Below are 9,903 nucleotides of genomic sequence, written 5' to 3'. Positions count from 1 at the left end.
TGGGAGAGTTTTTAGAGGGCCAAAAAAATATTTTTTTGACCCTTTTGGTCCTCCAAAAGTACTTTTAATATTTTTTGGCCATCCAAAAGTATTTTTAGATGAAATAGAGGTGTGGTAAAAATTTTGGAAAGCAGTTTTAGCTTTTTCAGAAAGCTAAAAATAGCTTTTTGGGAAAAACTCCATTTTGGAGCTTTCCGAAAAAACATTTTAAGGATCTGTAGGAAAACTTTTTTTAATCAAAATATCCATAATAAAATATAACAATTACACAAAATATTTCTTTATAATTTTGAAAATTTGTAGAAAAGTGAAAAATTAATTTATACTAATATTTGAAAAGTTAGATATTAATATATTTTATACCTTTATTATCATATTATACTATAAATATAATATTATATTACATTATATCATAATATATTAATATGTTATGTTAAATAATTTAATATTAGGTTATATTATGAAAAATTAATTTATGCTAATAAATATAATGTTTTATACCTTTGTTATTGTATTGTACTATAAATATCATATTATATTACATTATATCATAATGCAGTGATATGTTATGTTAAATAATTTAATATTATATTAAATTATTATGCTATAGTATATAATATTATATTGCTATATTATAATAATATTATATTATATTACAGTAATATTATACTATATCATATATTTATGTATTAATATATGTTATATTTTATTATGCTCTGTTGTATAATACTATGCAATGTCCTTTATGGTAATTTGTCATACAATGTCCTTGATGTACTTTCTTTTTATTAGGCCTCTGCTAAGGTCAGTGTAAAAGTTCAAAACTAATGAAAATAAATAATTTTTCGAAATATCTAACTTCAGCTTTTGTTTTTGTTGTTTGTTTTCTTTGCTTGAGTCTAGGTCGTTGCCCCAAGCTTCGACCTTTTCTTGTAGCTCTTTTTGTTTACCTTTTGCCGAGGTCAACATATATACCAAAGAACAATGAAAGTAAAGGAATTTTTCAAAGTACCTGACTTTGGCCTTTACTTGTTGTTGTTCATTTTTTTGTTTGAGTTTGGGTTGCACACCGAACTCTTCCCCTTACATTTAATTTTGTCCAGGAAGGTTCGGTCTGGAGCTCAGCTTCTTGGTCGATCTTGTTGAAGTTTGGCTCCCAAAGAATTTTGAGTGAGCTCAACTTGAGGAGGTCCCATGTCAGCTCGAGATGTCTTTCTTGCTGACCTTCTCCAAACTTCAGTTCTAGAGAAATTCTGAGTGAGCTTGGCTTGAGGAGGTCTCAGGTCAGCTCGGGTTGTCTTCTTTTTTTGTCATATCTGAAGTCTTGCTTCAAAGAAATTTTGAGTGAGCTCAACTTGAGGAGGTCCCAGGTCGGCCAGGGGTGTCTCCTTTGTCGAGCATCTCTAGAGTCTTGCTTTAGACAAATTTCGGGTGAGATCGGCTTGAGGAAATGTCTCCTTTGTTGGTCATCTCTGGAGTCTTACTCCAGAGGGATTCCAAGTGAGTTCAATTTAAGGAGGTCCCAAATCGGCTTGGGGTGTCTCCTTTCTTGGTCAATTCCGAAGTTTTGCTCTAGAGGGATTCCAAGTGAGCTCGGCTTGAAAAGGTCCCTGGTCGGCTTGGGGTGTCTCCTTTGTTAGTCATCTCTAGAGTCTTGCTTCAAAGGGATTTCGAGTGAGCTCGGCTTGAGAAGGTTCCAGGTCAGCCTAAGGTGTCTCCTTTTAGTCGGTTGCATTGCCGGACTATCGTTGATCTCAGAAGTCTTAGGTCGAGGCCTAGGTATTTTCAAGGTGTCCCGAGTCGAGTACACTTGTTACAATTATTCGACCTGAAAGGCAAACACAACAAGATGTATTTTATTGAAAATAAGCTCAGACTACAATGAGCCTTACTGATAATAGACGCAAAGGTTGTCAAAGTTCCAACTCTATAGGATCAGAGTGCTATCGAGCTGCTCCATCTATGCTCTCCCGGCAAGTCGTACAACTTCGGCTATTCCATATGGGCCTTCCAAATTTGGGCTCAGCTTTTCGAGCTCTTCTGGTTGGGACGCTTCAATCTTTCTCAAGACGAGGTCGCCAGGTCGGAAGAGTTTGCCTTTGACCCTTGACTCAAAATATCTAGTTGCTTTCTGCTGGTACGCCTCCATGCAGATTTAAGCTTCTCTGATTTTTTTCTGCAGGTTGCGGTTTGCCTAAAGCTGATCTAAATTTGTTGAGTCATCGAAGCTTTCCACCCGAAGCGATGGAAGTACGATCTCCAATGAGATTACTGCCTCCATTCCAACGGCAAGGTTGAAAGGTGTCTCCCCGGTAGAGAACTGAGACGTTGTTCGGTATGCCCACAAGATATTGGGGAGATCTTTGGCCCACATTCTTTTTGCTCAATCCAGTCCCGCCTTTAGTTCCTTCGGTATTGTCTGATTGGTCACTTCGGCCTCTCCGTTAGACTAGGGGTGTGCCATAGAAGTAAATCGGTGGTCGATTCCGACCTTGGTGCAGAATTCTTTGAATCGGGCATTGTCAAACTCACTCTGTTATCTGTCATGATGACCCAGGGGAGTTTGAACCTGTAACTAATGGCTGACCAGATGAAGTCTTGAGCTTTTGCCTCGATAATCCAAGCCACTAGTTTGGCTTTTGCCTATTTGGTGAAGTAGTTGACTGCTACAAAAAGAAACTTGTGCGGCCCAGTTGCCATCAAAAAAGATCCGAGGATGTCAATCCCCCATTGCACGAATAGGCAAGAGGCGCTATTTGGCTTCAGTGGCACTGTTGGTCACCGTTGGATGTTTGAATAGCATTGACATTGATTACACCTCTTGATGAACTCGGTTGCATTCTTTTGCGGGGTCAGTTAGTAGTATCCCTACTGCAGGACCTTGTAGGCCAGAGATCTACCCCCTAGGTGGTTGCCTCAAATGCCCTCGTGTACATCTTGAAGCGCATAATTTACTTCGGATGGATAGAGGCACCTGAGGAGCAGAAACTAAAACGATCTCCGATATAACTTATCGTCGAGGAGGATGTAGTGGAAGGCTTGTCACTTTATTCAGCAGGCCCCAGCTCGATCTACAAGCACTTTTTCGTCCTTCAAGAAGACGACGAGAGGGACTATCCAGCTTGGCTCGATGGCGGTGTTCATCACGACCTCAGGCTTGTTGATGCTCGGTGTCTCCAAAATTTTGAGATAGGTCGCTTTGGTCAGTTCGGCAATCTCTGAGGTTGCCAATTTTGATAACAGGTCATCCCTTGCATTCTCCATCTGAGAAATTTGATATATGTTGAAGTTACAAAAGGTTGAGGTGATGTATTTTACCTTTTGTAGATATTTGATCATCGATGGCTTCCAAGCCTCAAATTCTCCTCACACTTGGCAGACTACCAATTGTAAGTCGCTAAAAATCTTTAGTTATTGAACCTCGAGCTCCTTGAAAAGCTTGAGGTCGGTTATTAATGCTTCGTATTTGGCCTCGTTATTTGAGGGCACGAATTCAAACCGAAGAGTGTACTCTGTGATCACTCCCTTCGGGTTGGTGAGTGAGAGTCTAGCCCCGCTGCCCCCAAGCTTGATGACCCATCTACGTGTAGGATCTACGGCTGCTCTGTCGCCTTCAATTTCTTGACGAGCTCAATTTTCCAAGGTGCTTGGGACCCCAACGGGGCTGCCATCGATTGTGTTGATGACTCCAGCAATAGGACTATTGTCAATCGGTTCTAGGGGCGGTGGATTAAAGATTGAAGCATGCGCTTTTCAGTCACGCCGAGCGTGGACGTATCAGTCCAACCGTTCACATCAGGTGAGTGCCTCAATCTCATCCTTGAGCTGGAGACACTCCTCAGTGTCACGGTCGTGGTCTCGGTGGAAGCGGCAATACTTCTTTTTGTCCCTCTTGAACGTCAAGGCCTTCATTTGCTACGAAGGGCATAGGTAGCGTCAACCCTCGATCTCCATGAAAATCTAGATCCTCGGGATAGTGAGAGGGGTGTACTTTTCGAACATTAGAGAGGAGCTTTTGACTCATCTTGAGCCCCTTTCACGCCGAGGTGAAAAACTCCTCGACTGTTTTCGCTCCTCACGCCTCCTCTTGTCTCCTCGGGGAGGTCTATCGCTAGCAGACTTGTGATGAGATGCCATAGCTTCCTCTACAATAGTATACTTGTCTGCTCGCACTAACATTTCGACAAAGTTGGCTGGAAAACGCTTCTCTAAGGAGAAAAGGAAGCGCGATGACCATAAGCCGCTCTTCATTGCCGACCAACTGATCTAGGTCGCGAACATCCAGAGTCGCTGCATTGAAGCAGCTGACATAGTCCCTAAGGGACTCTTTCTCCTTTTACTTGATGTCGAGCAGTGTGTTCGAACCATAGCGTCTTCTTCGGTTGGAGGTGAAGTGTGCCATGAAGAGGCGGGCAAGTTGCTCAACAAGTGGACAGATTTGGGCCGAAACCCTAGGAACTAGGCCAAGCCACCTTGCGAAGGGTTGTGGGGAAGGCCTTACAAAGTGCGGCATCGGTGGCTCTGTGCAGCATCATAAGAGCATTGAAGCTATCTTGGTAATCTAAAGGATCTGAGGTGTCGTCGTACATCTCTACCTGACAATCTTGAATCGAGGTGAGATCAGTTCCTCCATGATCCACCTGGTAATGGAGGGCTTCGAAGAGAAGTTGAGCTTATTACTCACCCTTGGAGCCTGTCCCCTGGGGGCTGAATCTGTTAGCCCATCTCCTCGATTCTCCTATCGAGGTCGACATCCCACTAGGGTGGAGGCTCCGCATGGCGAGGAGGCGAGATGCTCGAAATGGGGTCTTTGCTAGAATGGGGGTTTGGAGTGCGTTGTTTCCCATCCCGACCAAGACTCCTCTGCTGAGTTTGTTGACTCTAGTGAGGCTGCTCCGAGTCTCAACCTCGAGAGCGGTGGTTAACCAAGTGCATGTAGTGTGCCGGAGATTGAAAGTGGTGCCTAGGCTGACTGGATTCTGTGTGGACCGGTTTTGGTCATGCCACCACTTGCTGCAAGCCCTATACCACTGCCATCAGCGCCTATACCTATTCAATGATCAGGTTAAAGTGCTCATTGCCCACAAGCGCGGAGGGTTGTTTCAGTGGAGCAGGTTCCAAGCTCTGCAATGACCCTTGGATGGTCGAAGCACGGTGTTGCGAAGCATGCGATGCACCACGGGCTCTTAGTGACCTCATGTTGGTGGTTTCTCCCTTCGATCAATATCGATATAGCAGGGGTGGGACCCTTTCTCTAGCACCAATATGTTACTGCTGAATCCTGGACCAAGGTCGAAGCGCAGCTCGGCTAACTTTGAGGTTAGTGGGGACCGACCTGAACTAGCTAACCAAGGTCTAGAAAAGCTGGTCTTCTTTGGATTGGCCCACAAGAAGTCTACTTGCCGAAGAGTTTCCGGCAGAGAATCCTCTGATGCCTAAGTCAGAATAGGGTGGCAATAATGTGAAAGGAAAGTATCATATTGTGTTATTCTTGCATACTTGAGATTTTCCAAATCACCCTTTTATATAAGAGAGTCGATTTTATCATTATCTGGGTCGGCGTGGTGTGCACCAGTCTCCAGGTAACGGCCGGTAGTACGGCTAGGATTTGGGTGGCATATAATACCGTTGCGCATCGAATATAAAACTGCCATTATGGCCAATTGCCCGGACTGTCTGTTCTTGTCGGCATGTGTTGATTGGTCCTTTGGTCGGTGGCAAAGTTGTTCACTTCGATCGGTTGGCTCCTCGGTCAAATTGCTCCTCGTCTAAGGCCCAAGTTGCCTACCTCAATTTGTACTGAGGTTGTCGAGATCGGTTTGGTCCAAGATTGAGGTGTCCAATATTTCCTCCATCAATCATTATAGAAAAATCTAGGTTTGTCCATTAACAAGAAAGAGAACAGTTCCAAAAAATTAAAACCCTCAGTGATGAAATATATATGTTCCCAGACTCCCTCTGTTTACTGTCTGAATGTGAAATATATGTGAAACGGAGATACAGTGAGGAAAAAATCAGGAGAATCATTTGATGTGTAAACTTGCCTCAAGATCATGACCATTGCAATGACATGGTATTCCTGCATGCATTCGGCAGTACTGCAAGTAGATCTTTGTTCCATTAGAACCTGCTTTGTTCCAATATTCTTTTCAAATATGAAGAAAAAAAATATTTGAAACAGAATTGTGTCATGAGTATGAATACTATTTATATGCAAGGGTTTTGCATATGAACTCTTAAAGTGGTTCAAGAGCTGTAATTAGAGAAGCAGCTTCTGGATTGTTGAAATGATGGAAATGGTGCAAGATGGGGGCAAGAGCCAAACATACTCATCCCATCACATTATGACATGAAAATCACTATACATATTGGTCATGCGAAATATAGTTATAATCGCGCAAATCAAATTTCTAAAACTTCTCTCCAACTCAAAAGCATAAAGAAATGCTTGCTAAATTGTTCTCTATAGTGGGAGGTAGAATGAGTCCTCATGAAGGTCTTGATTTGTGATATACTAGCAAACCTGGTTATTTGGTACTTGGATAGCATTTTTGTGACCATAATAGAGAGGATTAGGTGAATATATTATGCGAAAGTCAGAATCAAGGTGTCAAAGAGGATTGATGGTAAAGAATGTGAAGCAAAAGTTGAATTAAAGGTGTTAAAGTCAAATAATCTGTGCAGCAACATGGGTCATCACATAATTGCTGCAATCACAATGCCTAGTTAAGAATAGCCATGGGTGTGATCCCATCTTACACAAGAAGGATTTGAAGCTATTGTAATGGGACAAGGAAATTGTCTTGTAATTCTCATGCCATGCAACTTAAAAAGGCAAGCATTGGAATGTTGCAGTAACCCAAAAATGTGCACTTGCAGAAGGCCATGGCCCCTCACATATCATATGAAATAAGTATACAAATATATAGTCATCTGTAAGATACAAAATATGGATAACACCACTTTATATACAGCCCAAATTTTCAGAGAAATACATACTGTATGTGATAAGCTAACAGTTCCAAAATAATATAACATCTATCATAGGGGTCGACAATTCTTATTCTATATAAGAGAATATCAGATTCTTTTCCTCAGATAAACTTCCTTGAAGCATAAAAAGGTAAATAATATCATTTTTTAAGAAATATCATTGAGCTTCGTATGATGCTACCAATAATCTATCTAACAAAAGGCATTTAATATTGAAGCATGCTTAAGTAGCGAAAAGCTATCAAAATAACTACGAAATATTCATAACTGAGTTGGATGGTACTATTAGATGAACAATTATCCTGGAAGTGATGTAGGACAGTCTTGTAATAGGGCAGGAAATGCCTCTCCTCTACCAATATCTTCATCTCTTTCTAATTGATAATACGAGCTTGGCCTCGATGAATCATCTTATCTTCTATACACTTATTGAGACCCATTAAAGCTAAATTAAACAAAAAACGGAAGAAAAAAATAGCAAATTGAAAACTAAAAGCAAATCCAAAATGAATCCCTAAGTCAGGCTACCTTGTGATATTTGTCTCCATCATTCACTTCTTCTGTGCAAGAACTAATTGCCTCGAGTTTCATTGACAAACCAACTGATGATTAAGTTGGTCATGAATGCCCCACATTGGATGTCACAAGATGCTCCAAATAGAACTTGAACTGCAGCTGACATGTGATCCCATCAAAAAAAAAAAAAAAAGATTGTTCTTCAGTCAAATAAATCATGATTTGCGTTGAATCAGCCCTCCTTCCATCAATTAGTTTCGTCCACCATGATATCATCCTGAAGGATATAAAAATTATCAGCATATGTTTCATTTCAGGCAGCAGTATCTTCAAACTTTGGTGGATGCTATGTGTCAACTTGTTGTTTTCAATTGATGCATAAAAGTCCCTTACATGACTCACATATTTAAAGAAACAAAAGACCCTAAGAACCCATTTTCTAACTCCCAAAAATACCCCTCGTAATGCATCACTTACTGTTCATGGTTTCTATCATGAACAGTAATCATTACAGTAATTGTACTACCACTGACCTATTTCAACTGATATGGCTTATATTATTAATTCATGCCATGTCACCACTTCATCTAATTATCCAGTGGGCTTTGAGATAATTTAATCTCAGCATACATTCAATAAGACCCATAAAAGTTTAACTTAAATAAAAAAAAGGAAAAATACAGCAAACTGAAAACTAAAACTAAACCCAAGAGAAATCCTTAAGTCATGCTGCCTTCTGATCTTGGTCTCCATCACAAAATCATCCTATGCTGAAGTATAGAAAGAAATATGGTTAAGTCACCCTATGTTCATGTTCATGCTCATTATGAAAATGTTATAAACTCTATAAAATATAGACTAAAATTCCTATAGCCATTACTGTTATCATCCAAGCAAATTGGCATCAGCTATGGAACAAAAGTTTAAGCCAAGATTTGTTGGAAGGACTAAGCGGATTTTTATGACCAACTGTCAACCTGATTTCAACCCTCTACATGTTATGAACTAGTTCTTGATTTCTGGCCATGGCAACTTGAGTTAAAAGAGGAGCCTACCAAACCGACATGGTATCCCTGCATGCATTAGATTATTTTTAAATTAATTAACTAATTTCAGAATCCAAAAGAATTGATTAATTAGAAAAGGAATGGTGCCTTTGATTGTTCGATTGTTCTTTAAATTTGTGAAAACAAAAATCATGTCGTAATATAGTTGATATGAGCAATATCTTTGCTTAGAAGTTCATGAATGGGCTCATTAAGTTAGTTTAAATACTGTAACCTGAGAAGCAAGTGTTGTTGCAAGGATGCACCAACACCATCTTGTGGCAGTGGCCAAAATATACATAGGTCCTCCCTTATGTGATGTGAAATATATTATACATAGTTGTGTGAATGTAAAAGAAAGGAATAAAACAATACTGTTGAGAATCATATTGCTTTATTAATAAAGATCAAGGATCATGCTACTCTATTAAATGAACAATTCTGTTGGGAATCAAAGACCAAGGATTTACTTTATCAAAAGTGGCACGTAGAATGGGCCATTTTGAAGAAGTCTGCAGGTGCTCCATGGCAATATATTAAGAAGGCTGAAAGAGTCAAATTAATAACATATGAAGTATAAAACCTACCACTAAATTATGTGGTAGAAGAGAATTACTGAGTCAAGAAATAAAGGCTGATTGGTACGCTTGTATAGCTCAGACTCCCATTTTTCTCCACTTTCATGACACCACTAGTGATCCAGCCTACAATGATCCAATTTGAGTCATAAAAGATTTCTGAATACTTGCTTCTGGGAGTACCTAGCCGTTGAGAAACAGGCCACAGGATCTGGGAAACATGCTTTAGGAAAAAAATATAATTAGGAAAAAGGGATAGCTAATTGAAATGTTGAAGGTGAATTATGATAATAAATATCGTTATATGCAATTAACTTAGCAATATCATTATATGCGATTAACTGATCATAAAATGCATAGAATTCCACTGCATCTTTTGCTTTAACTTAGCAATATTTTTACAATGGACATTAACTACCTTCGGAAAGGAAAAGGAGCTGATCTTAGGCCCGTGCAGTTGTAGCTCTTTCTGTAACCTAATATTGTGGCATAAGTCTGCATGCACTTTTGTGGAGGTACCATTATAATTCATATATTTCATGAGCATTTTTTCTTGCTCTTTAGATATTATTCTATTTATATAAACTAACGAGCTTTTAAAAAATAAACTCTTATGCAATTTCAAAATTAGTTTTAAGTATTTGCCTTTGAAGTATCACCTCCATCCTAAAGTTCAAACCATCAGATTGATTTTATCAACCAGTATTATATTTTATTCCTGGAATCACAGGTTAGTCCTCAGCACCATATAGAAATAAGCAAGTTGCAAT

The sequence above is a fragment of the Phoenix dactylifera genome, chromosome 12, assembly GCF_009389715.1.
Source record: "Phoenix dactylifera cultivar Barhee BC4 chromosome 12, palm_55x_up_171113_PBpolish2nd_filt_p, whole genome shotgun sequence".
Taxonomy (NCBI): Eukaryota; Viridiplantae; Streptophyta; class Magnoliopsida; order Arecales; family Arecaceae; genus Phoenix; species Phoenix dactylifera.
This window is presented reverse-complemented; position numbering follows the sequence as displayed.